We start from the raw sequence: 26,168 nt of genomic DNA on the forward strand, positions 1-26,168 counted from the left end.
TAGGTCATTGTTTATAGAACCATCACAGAAAGGTATATATATATATATATATACACCATTGAATAAGAAACGTTTATTTAATACCGTATTGGATCTCCTTTAGCCTGAATTACAGCATATTTGTGGTTTGGCATAGATTTCACAAGGTGTTCGATTGCATCTATATCTACAACATACCAGACGTTCACCAGACAGTCATTTAACTTTTGATGGAAGAGGACTTTGCTCCTGAATCTGTTTTTTTAACATGCCCCATACATTCTCAATGAGGTTCGGATCGGGACTTTGTGGTCGGCAAGAAAGACGGTGGAAGTTGCTGTCATGTGCTCGCGGAACCACTGCTGAACAATTCCTGTGCGATAGATAGTAGCATTATCCTCCATGAAACAATTGTCACCTGCTGGATAAAAAGTCATCATTGCAAGATGGACTTGATCGGCAACAATGTTCAGATATTCCCTTGTAGTATAACAAACATTCCAGCAATTACAGGGGATCCGCACTATGAAATCACTTCCAGAACCTTGAGTTGTGTTACCAAGACAAGCTGGCTTCATTGCTTCATGGAGCTCTTGTCAAACTTTTTGCCTTCCATCGATACAGAACCAGGTGTACTGTGACTCGTCAGTCTACATGACCTTTTTTTTTTCAGTCTTCGCTTGTCCAAGAGGCGTACCTTAGCAAAGTGAGTTTTTTCCCAGCTGATTAAACACCTGGGATATCTCACCTTTTAAGAAACCAGTCAGCGCTACTGTTTTCAAATCGTGACTCCAACCAGACAGACACCTACAATAAACCCTTCATCTAACTCCGAAAGATCCTTTGTTGTTCCCATTGTGATCAACACTATTGACGATTACTGACCAGTAACATTCTTAAATAGCTGCCTAGAACAACACATGACCAAGTAATTTGCATATATCCTGAGGTTTACGTCGTACGTCTGCATAAAGGTTTTAATTCAGTGACCTCTGTGTGTAATCCCAATGGGTACTGGACATCATAACCCACTAAACAACGATGACAATGCCTTATAGCAGCTAGTTTGGAGGACGGCAAAAACAGCAAAATTTAATTTCAATCATAAAACTCCGCTTTTTTTATTTTCTTGAATTTAGGTAGTGGCAAAATAACGCTTTTCTACGGGTGGCATACAACAAATTGCATGGGAAAAGTCAGGATGAATATCGAATTCAAAATGTACAGACTCACAAATAAAAGTCAGTATTCATCAGTGATATCAGTCATTGTGTTATTGCTAAATATCATATTAACTTTCTGCAGGAGACCCTTCATTTTTGTTTATTTTAACGTCGTATATTACTAATTCGAAACATCAGAAAAGATTGGACTGAATTAGGAACAAATCCACATCCTGTGCAATGAGTACAAGAATACCACCTATTACAACAACAACAAAATCTCATACGGAGGTAGCAGGGCTTTTCCCCCCCGGAAACACGGATTTTTCAACTGCGTAACGAGTACAGGAAAATCAGCCATGAGAACACACAATTTACAGACAAAAAAAAATTGTTAGTGCTATGAACGGCAGATGGCGATGATGGTAGTAGCACTGTCGTTGAGTGTATTTGGAGAATTAAATAGTAGGAAAGTAGAGAAGAGTGCCCTTCCGCGAAGCGTCCTTGGACTCCTTGAGGTGACACATAATAATAATGCTTCTCGTCACGTGTAGCATCATAAACAGAAAATCTGTGTGCCGACTGCACACATGCATACTAATCAGTTTCATGTGTAGGACTTCGAAATCGATGCTATATAGCGGCAAATCCAGCATTTTTATTGGTAAAAACTGGCTCTATTAAACAAAAAGCAACTTTCAAAAATCCAGAGGAACGAAGGACCAGATCCTTATTAATAAAATGCTCCTCAGAAATTCAAAAAGACGAAAAAGTAACTTACATGTCATGGATAAACTACTGCTGAGAACGTATTATTACGGGCTCGGAAATAAATGCCTGCTTTGCTGAGCCCGTATATGTACGGTTGGTGCTCTTTATATATTTTGAATAATTTCTACATAAATTAATGTGCATAATCAAGTGGACACCCCCCTTGATTATGCAAATTTTATAAAACACTATTATTGCCATTTTTGTTAGTGAAGAAGTGTATATCAAGAATGTATGATGCTGTCCGGACTTCTTACTTCAGTAAGAATTTTAATTGATTTTATTTATAAAATTTTTGCAAAATTAATTCAGCACATGGGACAATGTCAGTAGAATATAAAATCAGCAGTTAAAGGGATAAGAAAGCATTCGATTCCCTCCCACACTCCTGGATCCTAAAATCACTACAAATTAGCAAAAATTTTGGAATTAGCAAAAACATACGTTCGTTTCTGGCTGCTGCTATGAAATCGTGGAAAACAACTTTAATAGTCAATAATGAACGATTCAGAGATATTAGCATTAAACGTGGAATTTTTCAAGGCGATTCCTTGTCACCATTACTCTTTAACATTTCTTTCATACCTTTGTCTATGATGTTGAAGGAAACAAAGCTTGGATATGAAATTCCTAAATAAAATATTAAAATTTCGCATTTGCTGTAGATGCATGACTTAAAGTTATGTGGAAAATTGCCATGACAAATATACTCTTTACTGAACACAGTTTGTGTTTTCAGTCAGGACATCAAAATGGAATTTGGTGTGGATAAATTTGCAATTTTATCTATTAAACTAGGAAAAATTATTGAAACTTGCTATTTTAATTACGATAAGGAGAAATACAGAGTGACTGTAATCAAAGTTTCGCATTTCAAAAGGCTATATCTGAGTACTCACCGGAAGTATTTAATATTTAACGTAATGATGTGTGTAGTAATAAATTTTATTTTACGTAAAAACCAAGTTAGTTCTAAAAGTTGTCACTAGAGGGAAACGCGCAATTACGTAGGATACTTCTGATGTGCAGTGAAACGCTTCGACCATATTAACTATACAAATGTCCACAGTGACTTATACTTCGAAAGAAGCTTCTATAAAACAAAATAGGTGTGGAACGCGTCAGTTCATTGCCTGTGAGCAGACAACGTGCTAAAGCACAATGTCACCATTACCGAAGGATCGCACACTTCTCTTGAAGTGTTTTACCAAAATAGCAGCTGTGCCTTTACAGCATTACAAAAGTTCAGAATATTAAAGGAATTAAAAACGGGTTCTATGACTGCAAATAGTTTCCATAAAATGATCCGGAAATTTGAAGAGACAGGTTGCTTACATGTCAAACCTGGCAGAGGACAGGAGCCCATGGAACGGCAGACAGTGAAGTGAAGGAAGTAGCCACACCATTAGAGGAAGAAAGCATGGCAAATTCGTAGGAAGCAGCAGTGCACTGCGTACTACGATCTTTATTATTCGTGACACCTCCAAGGAGTCCGAAGACTCATCGCGGAGACAGACCAAGAAGCACGGTTCACAAAGTCGTAAGGCAAATTCTGCGCCGTTATCCTTACAAGATTTTCCACGTTCAGCAATTGCTTAATTAATCCTGATCGGAGCGCACGGGAAACATTTTCCCTGGAGTTTCTTGCCAGGAATGAACTGGACAACAACTGGCCATGGAACATTTTCTGGACTGACGAAGCTTAAGGTCCATCTGGACGGTGCTGTGAATATGCATAACTTCAGAATTTTGGCAACTCACATGTCCTGTAGTTTTAGTTTTTTGGTGCAGATTTACATCGTTTGATGTAGTTTTGCAGCGTTTCGTGTAATTTTACAGTGGACTTTATTATCAGAGACCATTCTTTTTCGAGGAGTTCGGTCCTGCTGGCAGTACAGTTACAAGGGTATGAAGGGCCTGTGGCAAGTGTCTAACATGCTCCCTCCCCAACCCAAAAAGGACAAAAATTTTGAAAAATTTAAATATAACAAGTTGAATTTTACTAAATGCAATATGTTGAATACTTACTATTAACTCCATCAAAATGAGTTGCAGTGTGTTGCAGAATTTGTGTGTCTAAAGCGACGTATTGCCGAAATTTAAAGATATAATATAAAACAGCAGACTTTTATATCTAATTATTTGTTTTTATTTTTTATATTTTTTACGTTTTGCGCCCGTGGCGAGCGCCTCTTTCGCCACGTCCTCGTTACGGCACTGCCTACTGGTCTCTTTACCTGCACTGTTGGGTAGCTTTATGAATCTCTCTCTCTCTCTCTCTCTCTCTCTTAGCCAATCAGGCGATTCCATCACTTTAACAGCGTCAGTGCCTGGAATCAACAGTTTTTATGCAGGGCAGAGGCGTAGCTAGAGGGGGAAGGAGGGGGGGCGGTCCTCACCGGACGGCATTTTGAACTTTTGCAGTTAATTCTGAAATACAGTCTCGAGAACTCAGTTCCAACAATTATAATGCTACAGTGAATTTTCCTCACAGTTGCTGTAAGTGTTGCTAGTTGTGAGAGGAGTTTTTCTAAATAAAATTGATTAAGAATTACCTACATTGACGATTTTGCTAACAGAAAAGCAAGAAAACTAACATTTTAGAATGTTGAAATTAAAGTTTTACTTCAAAAATAAACATAGTTTTAATTTATTTCCCTATACGTCGTTTTGACTTTTTGTAGTATTTGTGGTGTGTATTGAGAAGAGCGTCAAACTTAGGGACCACCAAGAGCGACAAAAGCTCTAGCTACACCACTGATGCAGGGTGGTGTACCTCATCACATCGCAACCTCTGTCAAGCGGTTGCTTCAGACACATTTTACCAAGGACAAAATCATCAGCCGCCATTTTTGTATAACGTGGCTCAGTAGCGCACTCAGGATTTAATCTTGGGGGGACCCTGAGCTGAGTAGACTATTTGAGAATACACACTACGCATCGCATACGACCTATGACTGAGTATCTGCAATGATCGCTAATTCATAAATAGTATAGAAATAGAAGACACGACACAACATAAATAAAAAAAAGAAATGAATTTTAATTAGGAAAAGATTTTTGGAAAATTTTGTAGTGTTTTTCCTTTTTCTTTGGAACAGCCAGCCCCCCCCCCCCCCCCACACACACCCCAAGTTGACCACGTCAGTGGTGTGCCACTGACGTGGTCAGCTCGCTTGCTGGATCTGAACCCATGGACATAGAGTCAACTAAGTGTGTCTCAAGACTAGCATTACATGTTATATCCACAAAATTTCGAATGAAACTACGTTCTGTGGCTGAGCATGTGATTTTGCGATTTCAGCACGTTGCCGACAACGAAAAACAGCATATCGAACATTTTGCTATGTAATCATATAACAAGCTGTGTTCACTCTGTGTTTTGAGTTACCCACTACGGTATTGCAGCGCCATGTATCACCTTGGTGGCGACCTTTAGAACTAACGTTAGTTTTTTGCGCAGATTAAAATTCCATTGTCGAACACATCATTATGTTTAATATTAAATCGTTCTACTGAGTAGTTACTCAGTTACTGCCTTTCGAAATGTGAACTTTAGTTATAATCACCTGTATATAAAAGCAATTTCAGCTAAGGAACACTATAAATACCCAGGGCCAGTCCGAGAGTATCTGTTGCTCCTGGGCAAAGAAAATTTAGGCACCCCTATACATTGTCTCTCTCTATATATTTTGTCATACTCACACAAGCACACGTACACCTACACATGTGGATATTTATAAAAATAATTATTAATCAAGGTTGTAAAACCCTGATTAATTTTTTCGAAGGTTGTAATTTTTCCCCGAACTATGTAGCAAAATCCCTAGGCGATTGTCGAGGTTCGCAAAATGATAAAACCGGTCCTGTAAATACCTAGGAATATTAGAAGCCAGCGATATTCTCTTCTCGAATGATAAACAACAGGCAGAATCAGAATATACCAAAAGAGTCAGAAATATTCTAAAAACAAAACTTAATGGATTAAAGAGAATTAGAGCAATAAACTCTTGGGCTATACCAGTGATCCGATACACAGCTAGCATAATAGATTGGACAAAAGAAGACCTGGACAAATTGGACCGCAAAACTAGAAAAGTAGTGACTACGCATCATGCATTACTTCTACAAAGTGATTCTGACTGGCTGTACTTACCAAGAAAAATGTACAGGGATTTCTTCTTCCAGCTAATAGAAGAAGAAGAAATTAGTTTAAAAAATGACATAGCCAATAGCACGGAGAAAATGCTTCAAGTCATTTCACAAGACCTTCTAAAAACTGTGGGAAACAAATCCGATTACAAAGAGGAACAGCTAAATAACCGACATGCGCATTGGAAAAATAAACCCTCGGATGGCCAACTTCCGAGGGTTTACTATAAGAAGGATTTATTGTAGCTGCTCAAGAACAGGCGTTCCAAACTAATGCTAAGGAAAAATTTTGAACTTCAGTAATAACAGCAAATGCAGATTATGCAATCAGAAAGATGAGACTCTAGAACATGAACTACATATAGCCCAAAAGATAACCCAAAGTGATTATAAATTACTCCATGATCAAGTGGCTAAAATAATTCATCGGCAAAAAATGGTTTTTCTACTTTTGATAACTGGTGGCAACATAAAATAAAGACAGTATTGGAAAACGAAATAGCAAAAATTCTCTGGGACTGTAGAATACAAACTGATTGCCACTTGGAACACAATAGACCTGACATCACAATTATTGAACACGATAAGTTTGGATTACTGACATTTCAGTGCCCACCGATAAAAACATCAACAACAAGGAATTAGAAGAAAAAAAAGTATTACAATAGCAAACAAATTAATCCGAACAACTCGAATTTTCTTCAAGTTTTGGGTTTTATTTTATTTATTTTTTTTTTTTCAGTTCCAATATTTTTGGTTTTGGTTTCGGTTTGCTATTTTCGGTTTAGGTTTTAGTTCACTATTTTGATGAGTGATGAATGTTTTAACTGCCTCTACAATGTTTATTAATGGTGTTGTGCGTTTTTAATAGTGTAAACAAGCTGGCATTCGTAGTGTTTTATTCATTTTGTGTTGGTATCAAATGGATCCATCTCCAGGAAAGCGTTCAAAAACATGTCCTCTTTCTCAGTACACATCCATCACTCAAAGAGCAATTGCCAATGAGTGTGATATTGGTTTGGGTACTGTTAATGCAATTTTAAAGAGGTTTAGGGAGACAGGTACCTTTTCTCTTGAAGAACAATAAAATGTGGGCAAAAAAGAAAAACTCGTGTACTAGTTAGGAAGAGCAAAATGAATCCAAGATTATCTTCTGTAGACTTAAATAGAGACTTAGCAGCTAGTGGGATTAATGTTTCTAACATGACAGTCTGTCGAAGATTGTTGAAAGCAGGGAGGACTGTCCACAACCCCCCCCCCCAAAATGAACAAAGAAACATCTGTTGACGAAGGATATGCAGAAAATGTGACTGCAATAGTGTAAAGTGAACAAAGATTGGACCGTTGAGAAGTGGAAGAAGGTTATATTCTAAGATGAGAGGCATTCCTTTGTCCAAAGAGAGCGAGAGCGAGTACGCTATGTTTGCAAATCAGAAGCTGCAAAGACCTCCCTCCAGCCTTCAATAACATTCCTAAACACCCAGCCAAAAAGATGTTCTGGGGTTGTTTTACACATTACTGTTCAGGATCAACTTGTGCCTGTTGACGATATGATGAAAAGTGACCAATACATGAAAATTTTATAGAAAAAGAATGGTCCCACAGATTTAGAAATTCAAAGAACTCATCTCCCTACAGGATCTCGTTCTATGCCACACTTCAACAAAAGTGAAAGAGTTCCTCAAAAATCACAACTTACAATTACTTCAGTGGCCAGTTATCTCTTCTGACATTAACCCAATAGAACAGTGTTTCTCAAAGTGTGGTACACATACCTCCAGGAGTACGCGAAAGGTCGTTAGGGGGATACGTGGCAATTTTCGGCTATGCATAATTAAAGAAGTTATTATATTTTTCAACAAACAGTTCAATTAGAGACAACCAGGATAAAATGGCACTAACTAATGAATCACATCCCCTCTCCAACAGAGAATTATTTATAGACAAGCAAAACCATATGTTGCCAGTTGAACATATGGTTTTGCTTGACACCACCACCCGATGTTAACGTGTTTAAACTAAGAAATATATAGTGAATGTGTTTCAGATATTATGGAATTCGGTTGAAGGGAATTAGCATTTCAACTCAACGCGCGATCTTTTGTTAATACCGCACCAATCATATGCAGTTCTTCGCTGCTCTTCGTATCTCAAGTCTTGTAAATTACTGGTAATTTTTGCTTGAAATAATGGGATGACGCTATTTGGGTAGATGACTGACGATGCACACAAAGAAACTCTTCTCGAGGCCAAAAGTAATGATAGCGAGTTGGAGCTTCTTGGTAAGTCGCACCATTTTCAGTTTTTTTCTGAAAAATTTAATTTCCGAAAATTCCCGCACGAATCTCGCAACGATATTTTAGCTTTAATTTTGGTAAAACAGTTAGAGTTGTATTCGAGTAAATACAGTATTTTTTTTTTTACCTTCCAAATTCTTACGTATGGATCATTGGTTCAAGATTGATTTATAAAACCCCCAAAAGAGAGTAATATAGCAAATACAAGTAGCTGTAAGCAACAAGAAAACGTTGACATTGCATCTGAGTCAAATGAAATTCATAAGAGTGTGTCGTCTGACATCTCTAGAGAACCAAAATTTAAAAATAAATAATATTTTTTGTTTGCATCAACATATAAATCCAAATAAAATAGATATTCAATTTTAATTAATATTTATTTTTAATTAATTAATTAATTTATTTTTTAATTGATTAATTAATTTATTTTTAATTAATTAATTTATTTATTTTCAATTGATTAATCAATTTATTTTTAATTAATTAATTCATTTATTTTTAATTAATTAATTATTTTAATCAATTAATTAATTTTACTTAATTAATTATTTTTTATTAATTATTGAATTTTTTTATATTAATTAATTAGAGGATACTTGGTAATAATGAAAATTAAAGAAGGGGTATGCGGATATCTGAAATTTGAGAAACACTGCAATAGAACATTTGTTGACATAGTGAGTGTAACTTAATACAATCCATTATAATAGTATGGTTTCGAGTTGCAGAAATAAGAAAAATGTGTTTTACGTTGGTAGAGTCTATGCTTAAGAGAATTAATGAATTTATTAGGAACAGAGAAACACATATACATTATTAGGTAAAGTCGGTATTTCATTTTTCTACTTATTTTCTGGTGAAATTAAAAATTTTCCTTAAAATGCAAGTGTTCAGATTAATTTGTTCAGTACTGTAAATATCGAGATCTAGTAATCGCAGTTGGTCGGTTGTGGCTTAAACACACCAGAGTCAACCCAGTTGTTATCAGTGCACTTGGTGCGATTTCAGAGAAACTATCTAACTCTTTACAAAAAGTAAACATCAACGAGGGGATCTACAAAAACGGCATTACTTGGAACAGTCCATATTTACAATGCTACTTGACAGACTATTCTAAGATACTTGGGTAGAATCTAGAATTGCTCTGTATTACCAGTCAAAGTTTTGTTTGAATGATATTTTAATTCGACTGTGTTTCAGTTGTGTGAATAATAATAATAATAATAATAATAATAATAATAATAATAATAATAATAATAATAATAATAATAATAATAAGAAGAAGAAGAAGAAGAAGAAGAAGAAGAAGAAGAATTCTCGTCACATGTAGCATAAACGGAAAATCTGTGGAGCCGACTTCACACATCTATAGTAATCAGTCACGTGTGGAGAACTTCAAAATCGATGCTGTATATCGACCTATTCACCATTTGTATTGGTAAAAACTGATTCATTCAAAAATCATCTGTATATAAGATTGTGGTCCGATGGAAATGTGATCATATGAGGAAGAAATGAGTAGGAAGATCTAGGAAACTGACATGGAGGGTAGAACGTGTTCTTAGAAGGGTAGTATGAAATTCTCGGAAGTCCACTGTAGAAGCAATCAACCAAGACTTCAAAATACAGCAATTACATTTCTTCAAGTTAGTGATATCACATAAAAAAAAAACACCCGAATAGTGTCTAGTTTCTGTAAAAGGGTGGCTGCGCAAAGTCAAGCAGCAGCCACAGCATTCAACAGCGCATTAGTGTAATGAACATCGACTTGTAAAGGATGCTAGCCGATCTGATATGGACGTAGTAGGGTTTTTCTCTTGGAAACTCGAGTTTTTCATCCCACATACAGGTCAACTGGCCAGAGAATACACGCAATGAACAGGCAAGGGAGTAGAAGGTAAGTACGATAGTCAACGGTTCCTAAACTTCTTGCTAAAGTGGAGCCCTAAAGAGCATTTTTTTGCTGAGTCCTAACAACTCAATCTTTAAAAATAAACATAAAAAAAAGAAGAAATCAATAAATACTCACGATTTTACAATTTAGTGCTCCATAAATTAAAAAAAAAAAAGAATTCATTTTAATGACTACAGTGCAGTCATTGTTTTAAATTGCACAGTTTTTTAAAGTCTGGTATGATGGACGTAACTTGTAGCATCATATAATTTCATCATATTATCGATTCATTAATTAAAAAAAAAATAAGTGAATGTTTGCAAACAAGATTCGCGGAGCCCTAGAATTTCAGTTGTGGAGCCCGCATTGGGAAACCCTGCCATAGTCTATAGGTGGTTGGTAGTGTAGATGAAGGATTAAACAGTGTAGATTGTGAGATGTTTTTGGAGTTGGGCGCCGTCTAGGTTTGAATCATAATTGAGTCATAATAATATATGACACAAGCAGCCTAGTGAAGATACTTCACATGCAAACTTTTGTTTGCTCACATCGTTTATTTGAGGCTTGAGTGGTTTGAAATAAAGTTCCATTTGGTCTCTGGATGACAGTTGCTGGATTATCTAACACTTACTTCATCAAAAGTAGGTATATAACTTTTTTGGATGGGATTTACATAAAATAAAATAAAAACAATAAAATATGCTATTAGAGAAAGATTGAAGGAAATTTTATTAATAATAATAAATGTTAAAAATCTAATCTACTTTTAATATTTGCTAATTGTCCCTGCCAAAAGTATGGATCAACACCATTAGCAAGAAATATGTTCCCATCTTTTACTTTTTTTAAAAAAAAGTAAAAGAAATACTAGAGATTCCTACCCCATAAGTCATTTTGATCTTATCCCATTATATCCTTCTTCTTCCCCAAAAATTTCTGTCTTTCACCTCCCTCCCAAAGTATTCTCTGCCCACTCTTAAAAACTCGGGTTTAAAATTCACACACGTCTTGCCTCACCGATAATTCTCCAACATCTCTTTATCCCCACATTTCTAATCCAACTTCCTTTCAGTCATACTTTAAAAGCAGATTAATGTATATCGCTATACGCTGGATGCTACTGAATAAGAAGACAACCAGCAACATTCTACAAAGGTATGCCTGAATTATTATTCCTATATATTCTTCATACATCTGTCTTTAAAACATCAGTAATGTCCTAAAAAATTGAGTAAAAAAGCCAATGACTTTATATAAAGGAGGGGCACTCATAAACAAAAATAGGCTAAATAGCCATAAAAATAATATTTACTAGAGGAGTAACACGGAAATCTTTCCAGTGATCTCTCTCTCTCTCTCTCTCTTTTTTTTTTTTGGAACTGTCTCTGTTTAAGATTGGCATATTATTTACTTCATTCTCGTACAAATTGATAAATCTCTCGAAAAGTGATCACAAATAAAAAAAAATCATAAAATGAATTCGAAAATAATTAAATGTTCACAATATTCTAACATGTTTGGGTTGTGGATTGCATCAAATTATTTGAATTTTAAATGTCGCTGCAGCCTATGTTATTGTTTTCAGGGATTTGAAGTCCAAAATTACTTCATAAAAATACGTTTAAAATATTAAACTTTTGCGTTTTGTTATCCTCTCCCATAAAGAATTTAGTGTGAACAATATAGCAAATTGCTTTTAACAGCAGGTTGTGCTAATTTGCAACAGGGGAGGGCGGCAGTTTACTCGAAGAACTCTGCCAAAGTTTTGTAATAACATAAATCACGCGTGTATAAATCTCTAGCTTTAAATTAACTTTATTTAGAAGAACGCCGAGTTTTGACAAAAGTTTTGCTACACTAATAATATTAAGGTCTTTTGCATGTGTTTAGTCCTATAATTTCTTCTTGCAAATATGATTGACATGATTGAGACGTTTAAGCTATTAAGAGGTATTTACCAGGTAGATGCGAAATAGATTTTTCTGATACTAGAAAATAAAGAGGAGAAAACTAGTGGGCATCCTGGAAATTGTGCAAGGAAGTGGTGAATAAGAGGATGAGAAGTATTTTATTATTTTATTTATTTATTTATTTATTTATTTTCGTGGAGAATAGTGGGTGAATGGAATGCATTGCCTGAGCATGTTGTGAATGCTAAGAGTATGAATGAAGCTTCAGTATGATAGATATGTTACAGGCAGGAAAGATTTTCCTAAGTCTGTGGACTTTTGTAATATATGTATGCTTATTTCACATTGTAATGTAATATAATATATACTTCTCTCTCGAAGAGTCTTTGACTCCAGGAGAGTTGATGTAATACTGCTACTACTAATAATAAATAAATAAAACTATAACCCATTATTACAGGCACTTAACTGCAATGTGTTGCAGTTGTCTGCTATTTACACTTTGTTTAGTTTTATTTTGAAGTTTTATTAGTCTGTGGACTTTTGTAATATATGTATACTTATTTCACATTGTAATATAATATAATGTATACTCTCTCTCTCCCTCGATGAATCTTTCTATATCTACTATATATATATATTAGTAAGTATTAGTAAGTACATCTCAGTGCAGTAATACGGATTTTAGCTGGACTATCCCCAGAGGCAGTTGACTCGCCCACTGCGCTGGCACCTCTGGCATTCGCGCCTGCATAGCTCCACCCCTGAGAGGCCGCCTTTAGAAGCAGCTCTAAGATCATAGCGAGCTCGAAGTAGTGTTCCTTGTCATTTAGAGCTGTTCTTTATAAGTGTTTGTGCTGTGTATCGTTTAGTGGAATGAAGCAACTTGTATTTTTATAATTCTTTTGTGATGTGTGTGTGTGTTTTTTACCATGGCGATTATGCATAATATCAACAGGATTTCATGCATGGGATTGTAACTTTTATGGATGTAAATACAAGAAAAGTGCACACAACTTTTAAGAGCTCAGGTGAGGATTAAAAGTATTCCAGTATCGTGATATCAGAATAACGTATTTTGGAATTGTTTTTATTTCGTTGCCATCGTTCTCCGAAGTAACAATTTCAATCGTGTTTGTGTAAAAGGCGGATTCATGTAAATATTCCTTCGCTTTTTTTTTTTTTTAAATTTTTTATTTCTTGTATCTAAGGGACTTAGAACATTCATTTATATTAGAATTTATAATATTATATATTTCTTTAAAATATATAATATTTATAATATTATATATTTTAAAGAAATTACATTTCTCTTAGAAGAGCATGCAAGCACCATTATTTAAATCCTATTCGTTTTTAAGCGATTCTCAACTTTCTTGGGTTATTTAAGACAGCAAAATGAGTTGATGAGGCTCGATTCCAGGAGATGTTTGTCATAATAAAACATTCGAGTTTTTCTTTATCACAAAATGTAATTGGGAGAGCTGTATAATAGAATAATTCTGTGTATATTTTTTTTTATTTTATTTCTACCACTGTAGTATGGAGATCTTTGTAAGAGATAAATGAGCTAACGTTTTAATTTTTTTTTTTTTTTTAATGTTAAAGGCGAAACGCTACAGAATTTCGCTTGTAATTTTTCCTATAAGAATATAGTAGGCCTGTAGTATTTGAAATATTCATACACTTATTGATTTACATTAGATCTCCTGCAACGTTTTTATTTTTATTTATTTATTTTTAATACAGGAAAGGGAATTCTGACCAGCTGTGGAAAGTGTATTCACTTAATTAAATATTAACTTGCAGAAAGGCAGTAAAGTAGTACTCTAAATACCAATTTACCCATTTCGACATTAATATTACATTATTTTTTTACTTTAGATTGGCGAACAATACCAAATAAATAACCGCAGAGATATTTGTAGGCCGAATATTATTGTCGTATATATATATTAATATAATAATTGTTCTTTATAATTTTTATTTTGTGCATAACTTTCCCCAACTTTAGCTCCTTGAGATAGCCGAAGTAAATATTTCATGATCAGTACCATTATGCAAATTGTTTGTTTTATTCGGAATTTCTTGTTCAAGTACTACATAACATATTTGATATGATTAGGCGTTTAGGCAAGGATTTAGTATATTTTATCAGAAAAGTTATTAAAATATGGCTGGTCTGACATTTTACACACGCTATTAAAAACAAATGGAACCTCCATAGCATCACAATCATGATGCCCTTATGGTTTCAAAGGGCAGGGTTAGAACCCTGTCAAGGACATGACCCTTTTTTATAAGAGCTTTTCAAATGAAGGTGAATTAGCTATAGCATATTAGGAGGGATGGGTTTCTGGAAAGAGGTTATCATCCTGCATAAAAAGTCAGCAGAAAATGCATTTATCAGACATACATTAGCTTCACAGGTTGTATATATGGATGTAATTACAAGCAGCTTTTCAAAGAACCAAGATTAACCAACACTAAAAGTAATCAAGCAGTGAAAGCTTATCTGCTGGCGAGGAGACTAGAAAACCAATACTTTGGATAAGAAATCCTAGTAAACACAAGCAACTAATGGCATGATTAATGCCTGATAATTATGTGCATGCATTTCAAATGTTGGATTCTCCTTGTTAACCAGTTAGAAATATACATTTTGCAAAAAAAATGTATTCTCATTTTTGCTGAGTTATTATTCTAAGGGCACCTCCATGGAGTCCAAAGACTCATTGCTAGAGACACAAACTATCCACAGAATCTATCATACTTCTCTTTGAACCCATTAAGAGATAAAGTGCTTGCAACTGACTCTGGCAACCTATTCATTCACAACTCTCCAAGCAAAAAATCCAGTCTTCTCACGAGTACGGTTATGAATAACCTGATTTCAGAGCATAATAAGGATTCTGAAAATAATGAATAATGACTTACTCATATTGCAGAATATTTCTGCACCAGCCCTGCATTTAACTGTTGCATAAATGAATTATTTTTATTTGCTTAATGTAGTACATGTTAAAGGACTAATTTGGTCAACATCTTGCAGGAGAGAGGCTGTTACTTCTTACACAAACCATTTATTGGTTTGTGGTTCTTCTGTACAGTAGTTATGATTGGCTGTTAACTATGAGACAAAAGCATTATGTCTGTAAATAACATGCATTCTTTCATATTATGGAAAATGAAAACCTAATCACTTTTTTTTTTTTATGCGACTCCCATCTACATTTTTTTTTCTAAATCTATAGTACATTTTGTACTGTGGGTGGGCTAGGAATGTTTTTTTTATTTTATTTTATTTCCCTGAAAACCTGCTTTAGAGATCACACATTAAGTTTTTTCAAGCCACTTCAGGTTTCCAATAAGAGAAGAGTAGATATGCTAAGAAGCACCTTCGCTATCATTACAAATACATTTGTATATTTGCTTGTATTCTTATACCTTTTTGTGATTTAACCATTTCTGATTAATAAAATAGTACCTCACTGACTTAAAGTTCAAGAGTATAGAAAATTAGATATGTTCCATATTATTCCATACATATAAATTAGATATGTTCCATATTAGGTATGTTCCAAAATTTATTAGTAAAAAAATAATAATTACTAATAAATTTTGGATTATTTATTACAATAATATAATAAATTTAGTTTCACACTTTATCCAAGTGTGAGCAAACAAAGTTTGCGCCTGAAATTATCTTCAGGACTGGGGTAAGGTGGTACAACACCAGGAAACTCATTGCAAAGGTGGAGCAAGTTACCAACACTCCTGTCTCAGTATCTCCCATAATGCAAAACACATCTCCTTGCAGATATGTCTAATGTTATGCATTAAGGGAGGGGCCACTACCCAGACTAGTTTCGACCTTATGAATAAGTAAAGCCGTCTCTAAAAATTCTGACGATCCCTAGCCCACTCAGTAGTGGGCGAAAGACCTTCCCATCTCAGCATTGGTTCCACTCCGTGATGGCCTTCCACCCACCACCACCGAGCAGAACCGCTCATATTCCGGAGGAAGGTATTCACCGACAAAGCCCCTCACCGGGCCGTACCGGAAAACACATCCCCCGGAGACTCAGAATGCTCCCTCAAGGCAAAAACCTTAAGAGAACGAACTCATATTGGCAATAGCCGAGCCTCAGTTAAACTTCATTGGCTACAGCACTACCTAGACTGGTTTCGACCTTTATTGAGGTCTCATCAGTGGGAGCCAGGCAGAAGCATTAGCAAGGTCATCTCTACCTATAGGAGTTGCCAAACGGTGTGCCACCTTTTTAATAAATTACTCTGGATTTAGAGAAAGATGTTGAAAGTTTATTTTTCACTTGGTTAAACTATAATAAATTTAGTTTAATCATTTATCCAAGTGTGAGCAAACAAAGTTTGCACCTGAAAGCATCTTCAGGACTGGGGTAAGGTGGTAACAACACCAGGCAACTCGTTGCAAAAGGTGGAGCATGCTAACATCACTCCTATCTCAGTATCTCCCATAACATTAGACATATCCACAAGGAGATGTGTTTTGTATTATGTGAGATACTGAGATAGGAGTGATATTAGCATGCTCCACCTTTTGCAACGAGTTGCCTGGTGTTGTTACCACCTTACCCCAGTCCTGAAGATGCTTTCAGGTGCAAACTTTGTTTGCTCACACTTGGATAAATGATTAAACTAAATTTATTATAGTTTAACCAAGTGAAAAATAAACTTTCAATATCTTTCTCTAAATCCAGAGTAATTTATTAAAAAGGTGGCACACCGTTTGGCAACTCCTATAGGTAGAGATGACCTTGCTAATGCTTCTGTCTGGTATCCCACTTGGGCCTGGTTCCCACTGATGAGACCTCAATAAAGGTCGAAACCGGTGGGGGGGTGCTATTATGAGTTCGCTCTCTTAAGGTTTTTGCCTTAAGGGAGCAATTAGAGTCTCCAGGGGAAAAGTGTTTTCCGGCTCGGTGAGGGGCTTTGTCGGTGAATGCTTTTCTTTGGAACATGAGCGGTTCTGCTCTGTGGTGGTGGGTGAATGGCCATCACTGAGTGGATCCAACGCTGAGATGGACGGTCTTTCGCCCACAATTGAGTGGCCTAGTGATCGTCCGAATTTTTAGAGATGGCTTTACTTATTCATAAGGTCGAAACTAGTCTGGGTAGTGGCCCTTCCCTTAATGCATAACATTAGACATATCCACAAGGAGATGTGTTTTTGTATTATGGGAGATACTGAGATAGCAGTGATGTTAGCTTGCTCCACCTTTGCAACAAGTATCCCAGTGTTGTACCACCTTACCCCAGTCCTGAAGATACTTTCTGGCGCAAACTTTGTTTGCTCACACTTGGATAAAGGATTAAACTAAATTTATTATAGTCTAACCAAGTGAAAAATAAACTTTCAAAATATTTATTACAATATTTTCTACTAACAGAAAAGATATATAATCAAGTTGGTGGTGGTATACTGAATTGCTTTGTGTATAAATCATCATTAAGTCTTGGTCATGTATGTGTACTCTGCCTCTTTTATTGTACTGAGGGAGAGTACAATGCAGCCTGTCTACCACTTAATCCAGCAATTACACAGAACATCACTACCATCGTCTACACACAATGGCATCTAATGCCCATCACCACCACCATTAGTATTTTTTTTTGTCTGTAAATTTCAATGTATTCTCCTGGGCAATTTGTATGTGGGACAAAAAAAACCCAGTTTCTGGGAGGAGAAAACCCTGCTATCTCTGTATGAAATTGGCTAATACAACTTCAATTTTAAAAACCTATTATAAAGATTCCTCTCATCACATTAGGAATCCAACTTGTGTCTTTTCCATATGAAGGGTGCAATGTACTGTCATTCTTCCAGTTGCACTACAGATGTACTTATTCAGCTGAATATTTAGATTTCAAAGATTTTTTTTTAATATTCATTATGAAATTTATCATCAAATTCCTGATATGTATCCTTAGTGGGTATACAGGATATGGAATAAGTTTGAGAGTAGAGGTCTCACATGACCCAAACTTGCAACATTTTGACTGCATTGATCACTATCTTATGATTTTTAAGTTAACCATGAACTGGAAATTGCAAACTTCTATTTGTGCAACTAATGATAACTATAATGACTGACATGGCAATTCACTGTGCAGCGTATCTATGCAAAACAAGCATAGATGTTTTTGTGCCATATTGTACCACCATCTCATCTAGAAAAAATCAAGCATTCAAACACTAAGCAGTATGTATCTCTTATAAGATGTCAATCAAAAAGAAGGAAAGGACTTGACTATTTATATAAGCAACTGACCCTGAATGAGTTGCATTCTAAGCAAACATGCATAAAAGTTATTTAAACTTGGAAATCAGTTTCACCAGATATCTTAAATGAAATATTTATACATGTGTACTTAATAAGATAATGGTAGTAAGCTGCAGCAGAAACAAGGACCATTATAAGTAGCTTTTAGACAAATGTCATTGTTTTCACGTGTACAGCGGATCTCCGGTACGCTGACAATGGAACAATTAAAATACATACTACAGAAGTAGTGAAAAATACCACCATAGACTTAAGATGGCAAACTGTCAACAAATTCCTAATTCTTAAATATTTATTTATTTCATTAACCTCAATGGAGTCGATAGACTCATTGTAGGAAGCCCACTTCAATATGTCTATTGTAATGAACTTCAAAGTTATTTACACTATCTGCATTCACTGTGCACTCTCAATCCATTTCACTTACCAACAACCCTACATATAAAAAATCTACTCCTCACACTGTTCTTCACCACGTTTTTGTACAACTTCCAGGGATGGCCTCTCATTCTTTCCATCTTGATATATACTCTTTTCATAATTTCTTCTGTATTAGTCAGTTAGAATCCTTTAACTGACTTGCAAGACTCTATCATATCTCCTCTTATCCACCAAACTCTGTAATCCACATTACCTCAATTACTCTTCATAACCAACACTAGTGTTTTGATATAACTTTGGTCATTTGTCTTTGAATCCTTTCTAGTATTTCCACATCACAGGGAAAACCAGACAACCAAATCTGAGTGCAGTAGTCCATGTGTGGTCAGACCAGTGCCTTATAGAAGCACGACCTCCTTATCCCTACATGCCAATGTACTTTTTATCATAGCATGGATATGATGTGCAGTCATCACAATACTTGCAATGTGCCCACGGAACTTTAGTCCACTGTCTACCATTTATCCACTTCCCTCTTATCTCTGTGTTCCAAAGGATAAGCACCTTGCATTTATCAATATTAAAACTTTAATCCCACTCATCTGTCCAAGCTAAAAGTCTATTCAAATCTTCCTGTAGAGATTTAACATCAGCAGTATTCCTGCTACTTCTACCAAACTTTGCATCATTAGCAAACATTTGAGGATCCACATAAAATCATTAACAAATAAGTTGAACAGTAGAGGCCCAAAAACAGAACCCCAAGGCATGTCATTGGTTACCTTCCTTTTTTGAGACACTTCTCCATCATACACAACTTGCTGGTATTTTTCAAAGAGCATCTTCAATTTATCTGATTCCATCTTCTGCAGGTTAAACACTAATCTGTCATGTAGTAATCTATCAAATGTGTTTTGCAAAGTCCAAGAAAATATACAAAACCTCCCTTATCCAACACGTTCAGCAACTTTTGAAATGCAAGCAGATTGAAGCAAGACTTGTTCTGATCATCGTAGAGAATCTTATGTTCATCAACCCAATCCTGTATTCTATTCCTAACCAGTTTTTCCAACGCTTCGACCACAACTGCAGATATAGAGACCAGTCCATAATTGGAGACTTCTGTCCTAGAATCATTCTTGTGGAGAAGTATTCTTTTGCTTTCTTTCCACTCCTTAAGTGAGGATAGCTAACTCTTTTGCATATTCTTTAAAAATATATAAAGATTGATACAATTTTTTCCCATGAAGGAATAACAGAACTTAAAAAAATTTTGTTTTAAATTTGGGTGTTATACCAACTCTTTGTATAAATGCTCCAAAAGAATCTAATTTTGCACAAAAGCTTGGTTTTTGTCCTGAAGTACTGTTTGATCAAGATAGCAGCAGATTCAGCTAATTTAAGATTGCTGAAATTCATGGTATTATATATGGGATATTTATATTCATTATGACAAACAGCTGCAGGTCCATCAGATAATTTGAAGTAAGACAAAGCCAGAAAGGCAAGAGATCATCTGTTAGACATCTTGAAAGCTGAGCAGTGGAAGCTTGTCTTTAGGTGAGGAAAAGAAGGTGCAAATCGTCATGATTGGATGAAAAAAAAAAGCTTCTACAATGTTTGAGACCTTAGAACTTTCCTTAATATGTTACAGAAGAGAGATCAGATTTCTTCTTGAGACCTAGAGAATGGGAGCTTAAAGCTATTAAATGCTTTGTTGATAAAAATCTCATTAATTAAAAAAAAAATTTTTTTTTAAAGGCAGATTTGATATAATTGTTAGAGTATGTCTTCAATAGAACAAACTATGAGTCAAGTATAATAAGGTGTTAATGGTTCAGACATTTTTTGACTGGGATGATGAAGTAGCAATCTTTGTAGCAATCAGTGTATCTTTCTTATTAACCACGCTACCGGCCAGGACGTATATTTACGTCCAAGTTACTATGGATGCGAAGTGCATATTAAAATTGTAATGCCATTCATATTACATTAAAATATATGATGGATATGAAGCGTATGAGGGTGTGTATTTGATCCATAATAGCTGGTAAGGTGGTTAAAAATGCAACTGAGAATTGCAAACTGCCATCAGGCTTGAAGAATCAATAAATCTAAAATGGCTGGCTGATTGTTCTACTCTAGGGTGAAATGAATTCTAGGATGAATCATAGTTGCAAATCAGATGGACTGAAGATGCCTTAGATACTAAGGCCAAAAATTTGTCTATTAAACTCATTTTCACATGTTTCAGTTTGTCATGTTTTCAACAAACATGACGACTTACATATCCATTCTGAAGCAATCAAACTTTATTATCTGAACAGTCTTCTTTATATAAAATGAGGTAATAACTTGAGAAATCCCCCAAAATTGTATTACATGATTATGAATAATCATCATCATACGTATCAAGGATTTAGGCCTAGCATGGCCTGTTCCGGCCTTAGAAGTCATCGTTGAATCGTTTAAGAGGACGTCCTGGTTTTCTTTTTCCTAATGGCTTGTACTTTAAGGCTTGTTTTGGTAATCTTTCTGTTTTCATTCTTTGAACGTGTTCCATCCATTTATGTTTATATTTTTTAATTTTTTCTATTACTGGTTCTTGGTTTAATTCTTTCATAATATCTTCATTTCTTTTGTGATCAAATAGGGTATACTTTGCAGTTTTTCTCATAAACTTCATTTCTGCTGTTGTTAATCTTTGTTTGTCTTTTTGTTTTATTGTCCAGATTTCGCTTCCATGCATTAAGACCGGTAAGGCTAATGTATTGTATACTTTTAGCCTGGTTTGTTTTTGAACTAGGTTTGGTTTAAATATAGAGTTAATTACACCTGTTATTTTTAAATATTTTGCAATTTTTACGTTTATATCTTTTTCATTTTCATATGTGATCAGACATCCTAGGTAGTTAAATGAATTCACTTGTTCTAAGATCTTGTTATCTATTACTATTTTAGTTCTTGCTGGATCTTGTCCTTTAAAGGCCATAGTTTTTGATTTTTCCGTTGATATGAATGAATTCCGTTGATAATTATGAATAATCATAATTATTTTTTCTATGTTTTTTTGTTATAAGGTGGTACATAGTACCACTTTATAACAATTGTTATATATATACACTTTTTTAAATCAGTTTTAAAAACTGATTTCAGGCAGAATATTATTCAGTCCTCCATGGAGTCAAGAGACTCGTCGTGGGAGGTCCTTCCTAGGAAACAAATCTATCATACCACTCCTTGAACTCATTGACTGTTCTTGCTCTCTCCACTCTATCAGGCAATGCATTCCACGGTTCCACCACCATCCATGCAAAGAAACCACTCCTCACCCTCTTGCTCACAGCTTCCTTTTCATAACTTCCAGGAATGACCCCTTGGTCATCACTCCTTTCCACTGTTCCACCAAGTGAAAAACCTGTACAGTGTGTCAACCCCCAGTAACTGCTTCTCAACATTTTAAGAGTCTCAGTCATATCACCTCTCCTTTTATCTACCAAACTCTGCAGTCCATATTCCCTCAGCTGATCCTCATAACTAACATTGTGCATTCCTGAAACCATCTTTATCTGCCTCTGTACCTTTTCCACAGTTATTTTATCCCCCTTCAAATCCTGGAGACCAAATTTTGAAGTGTTTTGTAGTGTTCATATATTATAAAAGAAAATGCTGATATACTATATACCATTTTATACACTGAGTGATCTATTAGATACACTTCCCTTAAGCATGGAATCTACTGCATAGAGATAATCTTGTCTGTATAAAGTATGTAGGCAGCTAATGATCTTGTGTATGCAGTTTGAGGTAATAATGAACCAGTGTCATGTCTTCAAAAGTAATGTGACAAATAATATTTATGCAGTGAGTCTTCTTTCTGATGCAGTATTGGATCAGTAGTTTTTTAAATTTATACTTGCAAAGAAATTATATTCATTTAATTTCTGGTATTTGAGACCACTTGTTTCTACGCATAACAGGTTTTTTTTTTTTTTTATTAAAATAAACAATATAGTGTGACAAGTTTTATGTCATCTGACTTACATGACAAGGGGCTCAAGACTTTTATAACGAAATAGACTAGAAAAAATAATTACATGCAACAGATGTTATTGGAAATTCAACACCAGTACATATAAACAGAGTGGCCATAAAAACCATTTCCAGCCTAATTGGCAAATTGTTAGCTTATGCACTCTCCAGCCAAAAGGCTGCAGGTTTGAATCCATGTTGTGGGAATGGATGTTTGTAATTGTTTTGTAAAATACTAGTGGTGGTAGTGGGCAGTAGATAGCATTGGTGTAGATGAGGTGGTTTGTTGTAGTTGGTGGATTGAGTGGTGAAGATGGAGAGTTGTAGATTAGGTGTCCTTCCTTGGAGATTTCACTTAATAATGATAATAACATGCAAGCCTTGGAACAATGCTAGTTCCTGTCATGTTTTGTGGCATGATGAGTGTTATGTCTCAGTTCTACAGTAACTGGATATTTGATGATACAGATCAAAATTGGTGTAGGATAAACTTTTGTTCTTCCTTTTCAGGCTTATAGGTCAAGTGGCCTGTTCCGGAACAATGCTAGTTCCTGTCATGTTTTGTGGCATGATGAGTGCTATGTCTCAGTTCTACAGTAACTGGATATTTGATGATACAGATCAAAATTGGTGTAGGATAAACTTTTGTTCTTCCTTTTCAGGCTTATAGGTCAAGTGGCCTGTTCCGGACTAAATTCCATCTTTTTAAGGGTCTTCCTCTGCATCGAGTACCTTTTGGGTGGTCTGCTTCTATTCATTCTCAGTATGTGTTCTTTCCATTTTTCTCTATATCAAATAACTGTTTCATTTAGGGAGGTTGTAATTCCAAGCTTTTTTTCTGATTTCGCTGCTTTTCATTTTGTCCATTATTGTGACTCCTTCAGTTCTGCACAAAAATTTCATTTCAGATGATTCAATTCTTCTTTCATCTGCTTTTTTTTATTGTCCATATCTCACTGCCATAAAGTAAGGTTGGTTTAGCTACTGTATTGTAGATTCTTATTCGTGTGTGTTTTTGTACATAATTGGGTTTAAAAATTTTATTTATAATGCCTGTTACTTTTAAAAAGTTTGATATCTTTTCTTTTGGTTCTATATTAGCTTCATTTTCATATGACATTTTTATTATTATTATTCAGGCCTCCATGGAGTCAAAAGACTCGTCGTGGGAGGTCCTTCCTAAGAAACACAGTCTGTCAAGAGTCATCGAGGGAAGGCCCCCCCCCCTAAGAAACACAGTCTATCATGCCACTCATTGACCTTTCTTGCTCTCGCCACTCCATCAGGCAATGCATTCCATGGTTCAACCACCTCCATGCAAACCACCTCTTGCTCACAGTTTTCTTTCGTAACTTCCAGGGATGGCCGCTTGTCATCACTCCTTCCCGCTGTTCAACCAAGCGAAAGAGCTCCCCAGTGTCAACTCTGTAACCACCTCTCAACAGTTTAAACGTCTCAATCATATCACCTCTCCTTCTTCTATCCACCAAACTCTGCAGTCCACATTCCCTCAGCCGATCCTCATAACTATCATTGTACAGTCCTGAAACCGTCTTTGTTATCTGCCTTTGTACCCTTTCCACAGTTAATTTATCCCCTTCAAATCCTGGGGACCAAATCTGAGAACAATAGTCCAAGTATGGTCTGATCAGGGTCTTATACAATGGAATGATAACTTTTATCTCTGCAGGTCAGTGTCCTTCTCATTATTGCAGCAATCCTCTGTGTTACCTTTGCCACCTTTGCAATATGTCCTCTAAATTTCAGGTTTCTTTCAATCAGCCCCAGATCTCTTGTCTCCCCTACTTCCTCCAGTATAACTTCTCCCATAGAGTATGCAGTGTCCCATCGATGTTTCCCAAACCTCAAGACCTTACATTTTGCTGTATTAAACCAAAACCCCTCATTTGCCCTGCTATCTAGCTTATTCAAATCCTCTTGCAGGGCTGCTGCATCTGCACTATTACTAATAATCCTTCCCGGCTTCGCATCATCTGCAAACAACTGAATATCCTCCTTGCAATCCACTGACAATGTCATTGATATAAAGGTCAAACAATATCAGTCCCAGTACTGGTCCCTGTGGGACCCCACTTGTAACCCTCTGCTTCCTTGAAACTGCCCCACCATATACACAACTGTCTGATTCCTATCGGACAGCCAATGCTGAATCCAGTTGACCAATCTGATATCCAGACCCATGTGCTGCAACTTGAATATCAGCTTATCATGTGACACCCTGTCAAATGCTTTCACTAAGTCTAAGAAAATGGCAGTATATGCCTTTCCCTCATCTATTGCTCTTGTAACTTTATCATAAAAGGCTAGCATATTGCTAAAACAAGAGCGCCCATTCACGAATCCATGCTGACTCTCACAGATAACATTACCCTCATCTGCCCAATGCTATATATGGTCATTCAATACTTTCTCCAAGATCTTACTAACTACTGATGACACACAAACTGGTCTATAATTAGACACTTCCAGTCTGCTACCACCCTTATGCAATGGCACTATCTTACCTTCCTTCCATTCCATGGGCACCTTTCCATTGTGCAACCTAAATATTTGAATGTATTTACTTGCTCTATTATTATGTTGTTTATTACTATTTTGCTTCTTATTGGATTAGCACCTTTGAAGGCCATGACTTTTGTTTTGTCTGTTGATATTTCCATACCATATGTTTTTTATCAGATTATTTAGACTGCATAATGATTTTTGTAGTTCATCTTCATCGTTTCCAAGGATTATTTGGTCATCAGCAAAAAAAAGAGTAGCTAATCTGGTGTTACGGTTTATCTTGAATCCTCCTTCATTAGTTATCTTCCATTCTTTTATGATTTTTATCTATGTATATTCCATTTTGTTCTTCTTACCGGCCTGGCTGCCGAGTGGTTAGTGTATCCACTCTCCAGCCAAAAGGCTTCGGGTTTGAATCCTCCGTGGGCAGGGATTTTTGTGATTGTCTGTGGAAATAACAGTGGTGGTCGGCGGTAGATGGTGTTGGTGTAGTTGCGGTCAGTGGGTGGAGATAGAGTTGTCTAGATGAGTCCTCCCTCAATGATCTTTTGACTCCCTGGAGGTGTCAAATAATAATACTAATAATAATGTTTATTAAATAAAACCGGTGAGACAGGGCAACCCTGATGTACTCCTCTATTTATTGGTTTCTAGCTTGATGTTGAGTTATTGTACTTCACAGATATTTTATTATATTGATATATATTATATAAGACTCTAAAGAGTTGGTTTTGGTA

General features: G+C 35.7%; 1 protein-coding gene across 2 annotated transcripts in view; it reads left to right on the forward strand.

The window, feature by feature from the left end:
- The first annotated feature begins 9,688 nt into the window (after nt 1-9,688).
- The window catches only part of LOC150108773 (fibroblast growth factor receptor 1-like), a 560,046-nt gene continuing 543,566 nt past the window's right edge, over nt 9,689-26,168 (forward strand). Inside the window, exon 1 of one of the 2 annotated variants that reach the window (XM_090410064.1) lies at nt 9,689-10,259. The gene's annotated coding sequence lies outside the window, so the exon portion shown is untranslated. Of the gene's footprint in view, nt 10,260-12,976; nt 13,198-26,168 lie in introns of those variants that run through there. The other variant, XM_090410055.1, reaches the window with a different exon arrangement.

The sequence above is a fragment of the Typopeltis vanoorti genome, chromosome 2 (genome assembly GCF_054136105.1).
Source record: "Typopeltis vanoorti isolate ZY-2024b chromosome 2, IOZ_Tvanoo_1.0, whole genome shotgun sequence".
In the NCBI taxonomy this organism is placed as follows: domain Eukaryota; kingdom Metazoa; phylum Arthropoda; class Arachnida; order Uropygi; family Thelyphonidae; genus Typopeltis; species Typopeltis vanoorti.